The sequence below is a fragment of the Vitis vinifera genome, chromosome 18 (assembly GCF_030704535.1).
Source record: "Vitis vinifera cultivar Pinot Noir 40024 chromosome 18, ASM3070453v1".
Taxonomy (NCBI): domain Eukaryota; kingdom Viridiplantae; phylum Streptophyta; class Magnoliopsida; order Vitales; family Vitaceae; genus Vitis; species Vitis vinifera.
Window position 1 is genome coordinate 34,318,058 of NC_081822.1, and position 12,451 is coordinate 34,330,508.

The 12,451-nt window shown below is 33.3% G+C and overlaps 1 pseudogene; it reads left to right on the plus strand.

Moving 5' to 3' along the window:
• Nucleotides 1-1,717: 1,717 nt before the first annotated feature.
• LOC100251749 (valencene synthase-like) lies at nucleotides 1,718-5,017 on the plus strand (annotated as a pseudogene).
• Nucleotides 5,018-12,451: the final 7,434 nt, after the last annotated feature.

Here is a 12,451-nt window from a genome sequence, read left to right on the forward strand (position 1 = left end):
GTCAGTTTCTTAGGTATTGTCTTTTTCTTCCTTTCTTTGTCTTCTCCATGAAAGTAATTTATGGTTTTGAGATTTGGATTGGAGTATATCTTTAATTTGATATATATATATATATATTTGTGGTCTTTTACTTAATTGGTTTGATTATAGGCTGTGTATTTTTTTTTTCTCTATTTTGGTTGATAAAAAACTAAGACTATGAAAAAGGATAGATACTTTGAAGCCCTTATCTTGCGTTGTGGTTTCCAAAAATGGAGAATCATATGTTCTTGGAATTATGAATCTTTTATATTAACACTAGGCTAATATAGATCACTTCGTGTGATTTCTTAGAATATTTCCTGGTTCATTAACACATCGTCTAGAGTTTCATCGGTTTTGAATGATCTCTGCTCTATTTAAAATGATTGTGATTTGTGTTTCATTAATTTGATTTCTCTTTTCTTGCAAATGGATCACTGGTTTGGGACCTTTGGTGTTTGATTACTATGATTTTACGGGTTCTACTCTTGTTCTAGTTCTTGTAGTGTCACAAAAAATGGTTTTTGTCTGTTCCATTGTTTTGATTTGCAGGTGCTCATAGCATTGGAGTGGTTCACTACAAATTCTTCCTAGACTATTTTTACAACTTCCAGGGGAAGTAGGCCTGATCTAAGTATTAACTACACCATTGAGTTAGGTTCGGCTCAATTGTTCAGAGGTGGGCTGACAAGGAGAGAAGGTGTTGTATTCATTTCTGAGTCCCTTTATTACCCTTCATCAATTACATTACAATGAAACATTCTTCTCATGTAGTGTGTACTTTGACATGGTGGTTTTCATGTAATGGCTACTTTTAAAGTGAGTATAAACTAAAGGAGTATGCAAAGGAAATGACTACAAGCAATGAAGAACTAGTAGTCCAAGGATGAGGTGAAGAAGTAATGGTGGACAAATTTGTAGACTTCCATTCTGTATAATATACTGGTAAAGTAATCCTTTGTTGAAAAAATTATAACTCATGCAAATAAATTTCATAATATAATAGTTTTTTAATTTAATTAAAATGTAAATCTAAAAATTATGTATATGATTACAATATCAAGTTAGTTAAAAAAAATCTCAATTAAAAACAACAACAACTTCCAGATATATTTTTTTGTCTTATTTGTTATATTTTTTTTTTATTAACTCAATTAAATATGTTTTTTTTTAGAATAAAAGCTATTTTTCAGAATTCAATTCTAAACACAATTATGTTTTTCTAAAAACATAAAAAAATTGGTCTTAAAAACAGTTTTTCAAAACAGATTTCAAAAACTCTAAATAAGCCCAAAATTCTCCTAAAAAGTAAATTAATACTACAAACTCTAACCATCTACAAAAAGATCGATTTCTCTGCAACTACCAAGAGATTATAAGCGAGGAATATAAACATATCAATAATATTATGATAAAAATTTAAGGTCATTTGAATGTTATTTTATCTATTGAATAAAATTATATATCCTACAGTAACAGCTTATCCTTTTTGCTTTCAAACATAATTTGAGTTGAATGATTGAAAAAACTAAATACAATATGCACTACATGGGCATTTGGCTGCCAATGGAGGTTATGACTGACGTGTACTTTGTTAAAGTGACGGTGTATTTATGAATACAAAAATATGAGGTTATGACTGACGTGTACTTTGTTAAAGTGACGGTGTATTTATGAATACAAAAATACACTGGTTAATCCAACAAACATGTCTATAAGCTTCTCAAAATGTTCTCCAGCCCAAAATCCTAAACTGAACTTTCACCCTCCAATGTCAAACTTTCACCTTAGAACTTGGGGTAACCAGGTCATTACCTGTGCCCCAGTTCTTGTTCCAACCAACATGCCCCTTAGAGTATCAGCATGTTCTCCTGCCCAAAATGCTAAACCAGTGGTTAATCGTCCAACTGCAGATTTTTCACCTAGCATATGGGGTGAGAGGTTCATTAGCTACACTCCAGCTGATGAAGTAATTCACGATATCTAATATCTATCTATCTATCTATCTATATATGTATATTAACCATCTATCTCAGCAATAGTTTGTCTATGCAATTTGCCGGTACAGATAGCCCGTGCCCATAAAGAGAAGCAGGTTGAAGATCTGAAAGAGAAAGTGAGAAGAAGGCTAATAACTGCCGCTGGTAATCCCTCACAACAGCTGAACTACATAGATGCAATTCAACGGCTTGGGGTGGCATACCACTTTGAAAGAGAGATAGAAGAAGCATTAAAACATATGTATGATAACTATTATGATGTTGAGCATAAAGATGATGATTTATACAATGTTTCTCTTCAATTTCGACTCCTAAGACAACAAGGATTCAATCTGTCATGTGGTAAGGCATGAACTATCATCTATTAGATAAAATGAAATCTTCATAATATCATCACAATCTTATTCCGGAATGCTTTTATATCATATTTTTGTGAATAAATGTAGATGTATTCAATAAGTTCAAGGATCAAAAAGGTGGCTTCCAGGAATCTTTGATCAATGATGTGAGAGGCATGCTAGGGTTGTATGAAGCCACACATATCCGGGTGCGTGAAGAAGGAATACTTGATGAAGCCCTTGTCTTCACCACCACTCACCTCGAGTCGGCAGTAGAACATTTAGAATATATCCTCTTGCAGAACAGGTTACTCATGCCCTGAAGCAGCCCGTTAGGAAAGGTTTGAACAGACTAGAGGCGAGGTGGTATATATCTACCACAAACACGAAGCTTCGCATGATAAAGCTTTGCTGAAGCTGGCAAAGTTAGACTTCAACCTGATGCAGTCACTGCACAAGGAAGAGCTGAGCAATCTTTCTAGGTCAATTTTTAAATCACCCACGCATATACTTAGTGATTTTATGATCAGTTCCCTTACTGCTAACCATATTAATTTATTTTAGGTGGCATACAGAACTAGGCTTTACCGTGAAGATATCATTTGCACGAGATAGAGTCGTGGAGGTCTACTTCTTTGTACTTGCAATGTATTTTGAGCCCCAATACTCACGAGCTAGAAGAATTCTGACCAAAGTACTTTACATAATATCCACTATAGATGATATGTATGATGCATATGGTTCGCTTGAAGAACATAAGCTTTTTGCAGAAATGATTGAAAGGTTTTCTAATATGCAAATAATTCACCTTGATTTTGTCCACAATTTTGAAATACTCGTGTTTAAACTTAATCAAGACTTGGATGGTGTTTGTTTTTTTACTTAATTCTAAATAGAATCTTAATACTTAATAGTATTAAATATTAGGTTGTTTGTTTTTGTAGTATTTTATTTCTATTAAGTATTAAAAAGTAAAAAAAAACCATTGTGTTATTTTTTCTATTTAGAAAAAGCCACATATTTTGGCTTTTTCTATTTAGTAAAAAGTTTATAATAAGTCATGAAAAAGTAAAAAAACAAACAACCTAAATTCTAAAACTAAATGATTTTCAGCAAAAAGCCAAAAAAACAAACACCACCTTGGTGTTGTTTGATTCTCAGGTGGGATATCAATAGCATCGATCAACTTCCAGAACACATGAAAGTAATATATCAGGCACTCTTAGATGTCTACAAAGAAATTGAAGAAGAGATGGATAAAGAAGGAAAAGCATACAGCTTCCACCATGCAAAAGAAGCGGTACGAGATTTCTAATTGTAGCTGCCCTACTATTTGATTTGATGTTGGTTTATAGTGGCATAGAAACCTAGGGTTGGCAAATCGTCTGGATCCTATTTGTGTCATATCATAGATCGAATAAATAGGTCAACTCAAATATCACCTAATTATTAAACATGTAAAATATAACCTATTTAATAATTACATGTTATTTAATAATAAAATTGAATTAGATTTTATATGGTTTATATTATTGATCTCCCAACCTAACATGCTTGTGACTGAATTTTAATTAAAGTATATCCAAAATCAAGCTTTATATGAATCGAATATTGATTAAATAAGCTAGAATTATAATCAAGTTAATCAATATGATTATTAGATTAGGTCAATTTAAATCAAATTAGTATCATTCAAGTTGATAAAAAAATAATTTATTTATTAAATGGTTATACAGATTGATATGAACTTAACCTAAACTCACTTGCACTCAACCCAAATCCAAGAAAAATAAATGTGTTGGGTTCAAGTTATGTTTAGGAATCATATTAAGTTTACCTTCCGAGAAGTTTATACTAAAAATTAAAGCATAAGTAGAAGTATGTAATGTGGAGGAATGTTTTGTCAGATGAAAATTCAGATTGGCGCTTACTTTGATGAAGCACAATGGTTCCATGAAGGAAATGTACCTACCATAGACAAATACATGCAAGTTGCAAGAGTAAGCTCATCGTTACCCCTTACCACAGTCATCTTTTTCATTGGCATGGACGAGATCATAACAAAAGAGGCCTTTGAATGGGTTTACAATGACCCTTTTACAATAGCTTCATGTTTAATTGCTAGGCTCATGAATGACATGACTTCACATAAGGTATGCATGTAGAATATATTACATATAAGTTCATTCGTGACAATTTGTATAGTAGTTTTTTTCCTCATCTTTTGCGTTACTATATGTGTATGCAGTTTGAACAAGAGAGGGGGCATGTTGCCTCAGCAATTGAATGCTACGTGAAGCAATATAGTGTCTCAAAGCAACAGGCTTATGACGAGTTTAACAAGCAAATTGCAAATGCATGGAAGGATATTAACCAAGGGTTCCTCAGACCTACTTCCATGCCAGTCCCAATCCTTACCGGAGTTCTCAATCTTACATGAGTGGTAGACATCATTTACAAGGAAAATGATGAATACACTCATGTTGGGAAAGTGATGAAAGATAATATTGCATCCTTGCTCATTGACCCTGTGCCAGTATGAGCAAATGAAAGTTAATTCCAGCTTCTTCCATATGTCAGCAATGGAAATTAAGGGAATAATATGCATTGATGGCATTGTAATAAGATTGGAATAAGTGCTTTGGCGGCTAGTTTCTCACAGTTTTAGAGTTTCATTGAGAAAAAGGACAAACAGTTTGAATGAAAGCGGATTGGCAAGGCCCTCTTCTCTATAACGGTCTCATCCAAAGAAAGACAATCTTGAAAATCTAAAGCCGTAAGCTTATGGAACTCGTAACCCAAGCATAACTGATTCCCAGCATATTCTTTGACAAGCTAAAGCCACAAGCATATTTTAGGAGTAAAATTTCAATCGACAATCAATCATTGAAGCAACTTATCTTTAATTCTTCAGGATTCTGAAATTATATCAACACTCCCTTGATCAACCATTATATAACTTGACCATCAATCAATCATTGACTAACCTTAAGGATTGATTGTTAGTTGATTAATGATGTCACTGTTAAAGAATAGAAAGAAAATGCCTAAAGTATCTTTTATTTATCTTAGTATATCTTATCTCATTATCTAATTATTCTTAAGTAATTTTTTAATATAAAGATTTAATTCATTCTAATTAAACTTTCTACAAAATAATCTACTCCTAATTCTAGTCAAATTACTACCAACTAAACTTAATAAAAATTTCTAAAATACCATTGATCCTAATTTAAGATTTTTATATATAATTAATTTTAGTTAATTTTAATTAAATATAATAATCACAATTAACCTCAAAGTATCATTAATTAGAATAATTAAATAATTTTAGATAATTAAAATTAAGATATTAAATAAAAATTAAAATATCATCTTTTTCTTCCTTTTTTAATCTTCTTCATCTATTGCCCAAATGAAAACTTAAATTTCCAAATCAAATCCTAAGTGGAAAAAAAATATTAATTTTTTAAAAAAAAATCTTTATGCACGTCCCAAATGAAACCTTAAATGGACAAAGAAAATCTAATTTCAAATCTTTATGCTCTTCCTAAATCAAACCTTAAATAGGAGAAAAAAAAAATTACACCCTAACTCTAATCCTAAATTTCCTTTTTAATTTTCGTATACTTCTGAAATCAAATCTCAAATCAAAGAAAAATATTATGAAGACTAAATTTTCAATTTTAAACCGAGATCTTCATCAAATACCATTCTTCGTTCCCACTCTAAACCCCAACTTCTCTCATTTTGATTCCTTGACCTCTCTCACAACTTTCTCTATCCTGACACAATAACGTCATCAAAAAAAAAAAAATCACGAAGTCTTTATTATATCATGGTCGCACAATCCAAGGGTGCACCAAGTCCCTAAGGTAAAAAGATGTGTCAAGTAACAAAGGTGCACCACTTTAAGAAGAAGAAAAGAAGATAGGAAGCAGTCAAGTTTTAGATAAAAGTGCACCAATTGAAGAAAAATATAAGTAAAGTGCACTGCTTCGGTGAGAAGAAAGGAAGGTTCTCCAATTTTAAGTGAAAAAACATGTGCGGCCTTGGGAAGGAAAGAAAGGTATGCTAGGAATGCTGAAGAAAATAGAGGGCATGTACGTTGACTCAACCATTGAATGCTATGTGAAGTAATATTGTGTCTCAAAACAATAGACTTATGACAAGTTTAACAAGCAAATTGCGAATCCATGGAAGGATATTACCCAAGGGTTCCTGAGACCTACTTCCATGTCGGTCCCTATCCTCACAGGAGTTCTCAATCTTACACGAGTGGTAGACATCAATTATAAGGAAAACGATGAATACACTCGTGTTAGGAAAGTGATGAAGGATAATATTGCATCCTTATTCATTGACCCTGTGTCGGTATGAGTAAATAAATGAAAGTTAATTCTAGCTTCTTCCATATTGTCTGCAATGGAAAGGGAATAACATGTATTAATGTCATTGTAATAAGATTGGAATAAGAACATGTACCTACCATACAGTAATACATGCAAGTTGCATGAGTAAGCTCGGCCTTCCCCTTGGCCACAACCATTTTTTTTCATTGGAATAGGAGAAATGATAACAAAAGAAGCCTTTGATGGGGTTTACAATGACTTTTTTACAGTAGCTGTATGTTTAATTACTAGGCTCATGAGCCATGAACGACATGATTGCACATTAGGTATGCGTGTAGAATATATTACATCTAGGTTCATTCATAACAATTTGTATAGTGGTTTTTTCCTCATATTTTGCATTACTATATATTTGTGTGAAGTTTGAACAAGAGAGAGGGCATGTTGCCTTAGCCATTGAATGCTATGTCAAGCAATATAGTGTCTTAGAGCAATAAGCTTATGACGAGTTTAACAAGCAAATTGTGAATGCATGGAAGGAATTAACCAAGGGTTCCTTAGACCTACTTCCATGTTGGTCCTAATTCTTACCGGAGTTCTGAATCTTACACAAGTGGTAGACATCACTTATAAGGAAAACAATGAATGCACTCATGTTGGGAAAGTGATGAATGATAATATTGCATCCTTGCTCATTGACCCTGTGCCAGTATGACCAAATGAAAGCTAATTCCAGCTTCTTCCATATGTCAGCAATGGAAATTAAGGGAATAATGTATATTGATGTCATTGTAATAAGATTGGAATATGTGCTTTGGCCGCTAGATCCCTGCAGTTTTAGAGTGTTCTGCTTTAAATAAAATGCTTCCTTGGTTGAGAATAAGAACAAACAGTTCGAATAAAAGTGGATTGGCAAGACCCCCTTTTCTATAATTGTCTCATCCAGAGAAAGATAATAATGCAAATCTAAAGTCGTCAGCTTAAATTTTAGGCATCAACAAGTCAAGGTATAAGTCCATACCCTGGCCTCAAACAAGCCGAAATCCAAGTCCATGTCATAGTTAAAGATAAACCAACATCCAAGCCCAACCCAAGACATGGCAACGTCTAAGCTCAAGTCAAGATATGTCAAGGTCCAAACCTAACATAAGACAATACTAGGATCTGAGCCCGACCCAAAACATGTTAATGTCCAAGTTCAGGTGATCAAGATATGCCAAAGTCCAAGGCTAGCTTAAGAAACGCAGAGGTTCGAGCTGTAATTTAAGACACATCAAGGTCCAAACCAGGGTTAAGGCTTAAGAAAAGCTAAAAGAATCATAGAAGAGACTACACTCACAAGCTTACAAATTCATACCTTTTCTGCTTTTAAAAAAGAAGTTACACTAATCTTACTTAAAACATGAAGAAAATGAATGCATAGGGCCTTCCCCAAGCGGATGGAGAAAGAACTATTTTATAGCTACAAAGAAGACCTTTTATTGTTTTCCAAATGTTTCCCTAAACTTCAAGACACATGAAAGAATCACAGGAGGCATCCTAGGAATATCCTTTAGTAGAAGAGAATAAGAGACAAAAACACAAGCCCAGGAGCTTTTCCGCATTGTTGGGAAACATGGTGGCAGGGGAAAAAAGGTTCAAAGAAAATAAAAATCATGCTTCAAACCATGTTTGGATGGTCTTTTTGCATTTTCATTTCTTGGAAAACTATGTTAAGAAAATAGAAAGAGTGAAAATAGCAAATGATCATCTTCAATTGTTCTTTAAAAATTTTAAAATAAAGAATTGAAGAAAAATCACATAAAGGGCTTTGTGCAACCCGTAACATAATAAGAAGATGACTATCATAAATATAAAAATATGAATATAAAAAAATATGATATCAGATCTATGCAAAATAAATATTATCTTAAAATAAATTTATAAATATTTTTTTTATTAAACTAGGGATTATCATAAATGGATATATTTTCATATAAAAACTAATAACCTATTTTGTAGTGTGATTATATATATATATATATATATATATATATATATATATATATATATATATATATATATATATTTCTATTTTTAATAATAGAAAACCAATTTTAAAAAATTTGTATCATTATTTGATTGTTGTCTTATGTTTCCAGGTTTTAAAAACATGATGAAATAGAGAATGGTTTTCAGAAAAGAAGTTGAAATTGTTTTCATCAATTTTTAAGAACAAAACAAAAACATTAACAAAATTTTGTTTTTTTTTAAAAAAAACCCATAAAAAAGCAATGAAAATTTAACATGATATCTTTCCTCTTCTATTTCCACGATCCAATATTGATATGAATTGAAAATCTTCAAGTATGATCGTCTTTTGAATTACACTTGTTTTAAAAATTTTCTTTAATCTCTCCAAAATTTTTCATTAAATAAATAAATTTCAAATCAAACTATACTTAATACAAAGAATTATTAATTAATAAAAATAATTTCAAATCAAACTATCATGATGATTTAAGACAAATTATCTCTTTAATTAGGAGATAGTGCACTACAGTTTTTTATGAATTGTCAAAATCTATAAATTGACTGTAAATCACTTATCACCTTCTCAAAAATTTATGACTTATATCTTCTATATAACTCCTAATGCACTCAAGTTATATATAACATAAATGATACAAAATGTGATGCTTTGATAAAAAATTAATGCAAGAAGAGATAATAAATAGAACCAGAACCATAAATAAATAAGTTGATTAATTAATCTAAAATCTGTCACAAAATGACTTGCTTTATAGGGCTCTATCCCAACAAATACTAGCTCCCACAAAATTAAATTTTGAAGTTGACTTGGCATCCCACTATAAAGAGTCAACTTCACTGTAGTACCCTACAATATTAGAAGAAAATATAAACTTGGGTTTATACCCTATTATTCACTACATGAAGACTCCTCATGAATTGATGTCTAGAATCCGTTGAAGTATATGCTATCAACCTCTCAAAATTTTACCTTTTTAATCCTTAAGTTTTAGATCTTTCTATTATGTAATCAACTAACATATTCAATATTCTTTCAAGGTCCATTGTACTAATTAGACCCATAAGTTCATCCAAGGATTGAAAATTAGGACTCAGAACTAGTCTAAATATGTTGAACTCAAGTAATCATTCAAGAAAAGAAAGGATTTTCGCTTGTCGGATCTGTAAAAGTTTCAATGACTCTATTCTAACTTACATAAGATTACAAAATACAAATGAATAGTATTTAATTGGTTTCTTGAGAACAATCTTAAAGTTCAACTTCACATTCATGGAATTTTTTACAATCATACATTCATTCAACTTTTGTAACTATCCTATCTTTTCAATCACATCGACTTTTTTTTTTTTTGCTTTAAATACCTTTCTTGTTGACGGGATCCATTATCATTCAAAGCTCATTTTCTCGTATGGGTAAATTTTAATTTATTTATTATTATTTATTATTTTTTTTATCTCTTGTTCTCATGAATTCAATACTATATAAGAAAACTCAAAATAAATTCATTAAATTTATTTTTTTAGTATATATGATGAGCATTGTGTAGTTGAATCCTACAAGCTAGATAATGACAACATCACAAACTCACTAGCTAAGCAATCAACTCAAAATTCAAAAAACAATAAATAAATAAATAAATAATAAAATCAAGCTCTTCATATAATATTATTTATTCAAAAAATAGCTATTGAGTTTAGAAAAAGGTATTTTACAATTAGAAACATGATATAAATTTGAATGGATTTTTACATATGTGAATGGGTATAATTGATAAAATTGGAGATTATTTTTGCTTTTTTGCAAATATAAATCAATAACATTATGTTTTTTTTTTAAAACAAAGCAATTTAAAATTGAGAAATTATAAATTTATACTTATAATTTTATTAACTAAAATTGTTAGGAGTTGAATTTTCGACTGCTAGTGTAGGACCTTTCTCCTGAGCTGACACGTGGTTGCTTGCCTTACCCTCACTGGCAAACCTTCTGTAGACACGTGGCAGCCTTTGCCTCTATCCAGACGGGATCCACTGGCCAGTAACATACATGTTGGATCCATCTTATCCGGATCCAGCAATCAACGGCCAGATGCCCATGCTCTTACGAGGCCGTAGGACATGCTCCAAACAACGTCTCTGACCATACTCCACAATCCATCATTCGCCTTCCATTAAAGGCGTGCTAGTTGGGACATCTTCATGTCTTTTCAGGCCACCTGACACATTTTACACTCTGCCGCCTATGGAATGAAGTGATAGATGTGCAGCCCGATCGCCCCACTAGCAATCACCATCCATCACCCAAAAAAGTAATGATTGTGCTGCCAGCCTATGAGCAACCATGATGACTGTGGAAGTAAATGAACCCCACTAGCCTAGATGTGAGAACAAAAACTCCAGACTATATAAAACCCTTGAGGGAACTCAACGAAGAGAGGAGGTAAGACAAACTTCAGATTGATTCCTAAAAGGAAAGAGTAAAGAGAATTGTCAAAGTAATAAGAGCTTCGGAGGGTGTGTCCAGACAACCTGTCCGGACATCTTTTGTAGGAACAAGGAAGGAAGCATCACTCTTAGTTGATCAAGCACCAACGTCAGGGAGACACAAATATCCCTGTGGGTCGCGACTTCAACATTGGCGCCGTCTGTGGGAACTCGACTTTCTCCTTTACGAAGATGTCCACACCCTCAAGAAGTCGTTCATCAACTATGAGTAATGAAGGTTATTTTGACTAGCATAAGAGCATGGAAAGACGACAGCAAGAAAGCAAATGGCAGGTACAAGCCTTGCTCTAAGAAACGAGGAAACTCAAGGAGGAAAACAAGGTGTTGAGAATCCAAGTTTCATCCTCAGAACCTCCTCGTGACCACCGACCAAGAGACCAAGGAACAAACTCTAGGCATAACCAGGAGGCCACATATCTTGGAAGAGCGGGACCTCCCCCTAATGTACGTGGTGTATGGCCTAACAAAGGACCTTTACCTGCGTATCGCGCACCGCAAGACGAAAACTCTGACTCTACTCGTGTCTCATCAAAGAGGCAACGTGATAAGAGACCCCAATTATCTGACGCGATGCATGCAAGGTTAGGACCTTAAGCTCCCGGCAAAGATAGGTCGCACATAGCCATGACATAGGGGACATACCCCGGGCCCTCAGCCGCGCCCATCTCATAGGGTTATACCCCGCACCAACCACTACAACAAGTCGGGGGAGATCCAGCAAATGAAGCCCCCTCAATCTCCATTAGCAGATGATTGGACGACATGCTCTCCATGCCTTTCAATCCTCATATTATCAACTACGAACCCCCAAGAGGGTTCCTCGTCTCAAAATTTTTTGCGTATGATGGATCCAACGATCCGTTTGACCATATCATGAACTATCGGCAGCTCATGACTTTGGACATAGGGAATGACATGCTATTATGCAAAGTCTTATCCGCTAGCCTCCAAGGCCAAGCTCTCTCATAGTTTCATCGGCTCCCCATGAATTTGGTTGATAATTTCAGGGATCTGTTAGAAACCTTCGTGGGACAATACCTATGCATAGCTCGGTATAAGCAAAATATCGACACCTTGCAAAACATAAAAATGCAGGAGAATGAGTCCCTAAGAGAGTTCGTGAAGGGCTTTGGACAAGCTGTATTGCAAGTGGAATCCTACAACTTGGATGTTGTCCTCCAAATTTTCAAGCGTAGCATATGTC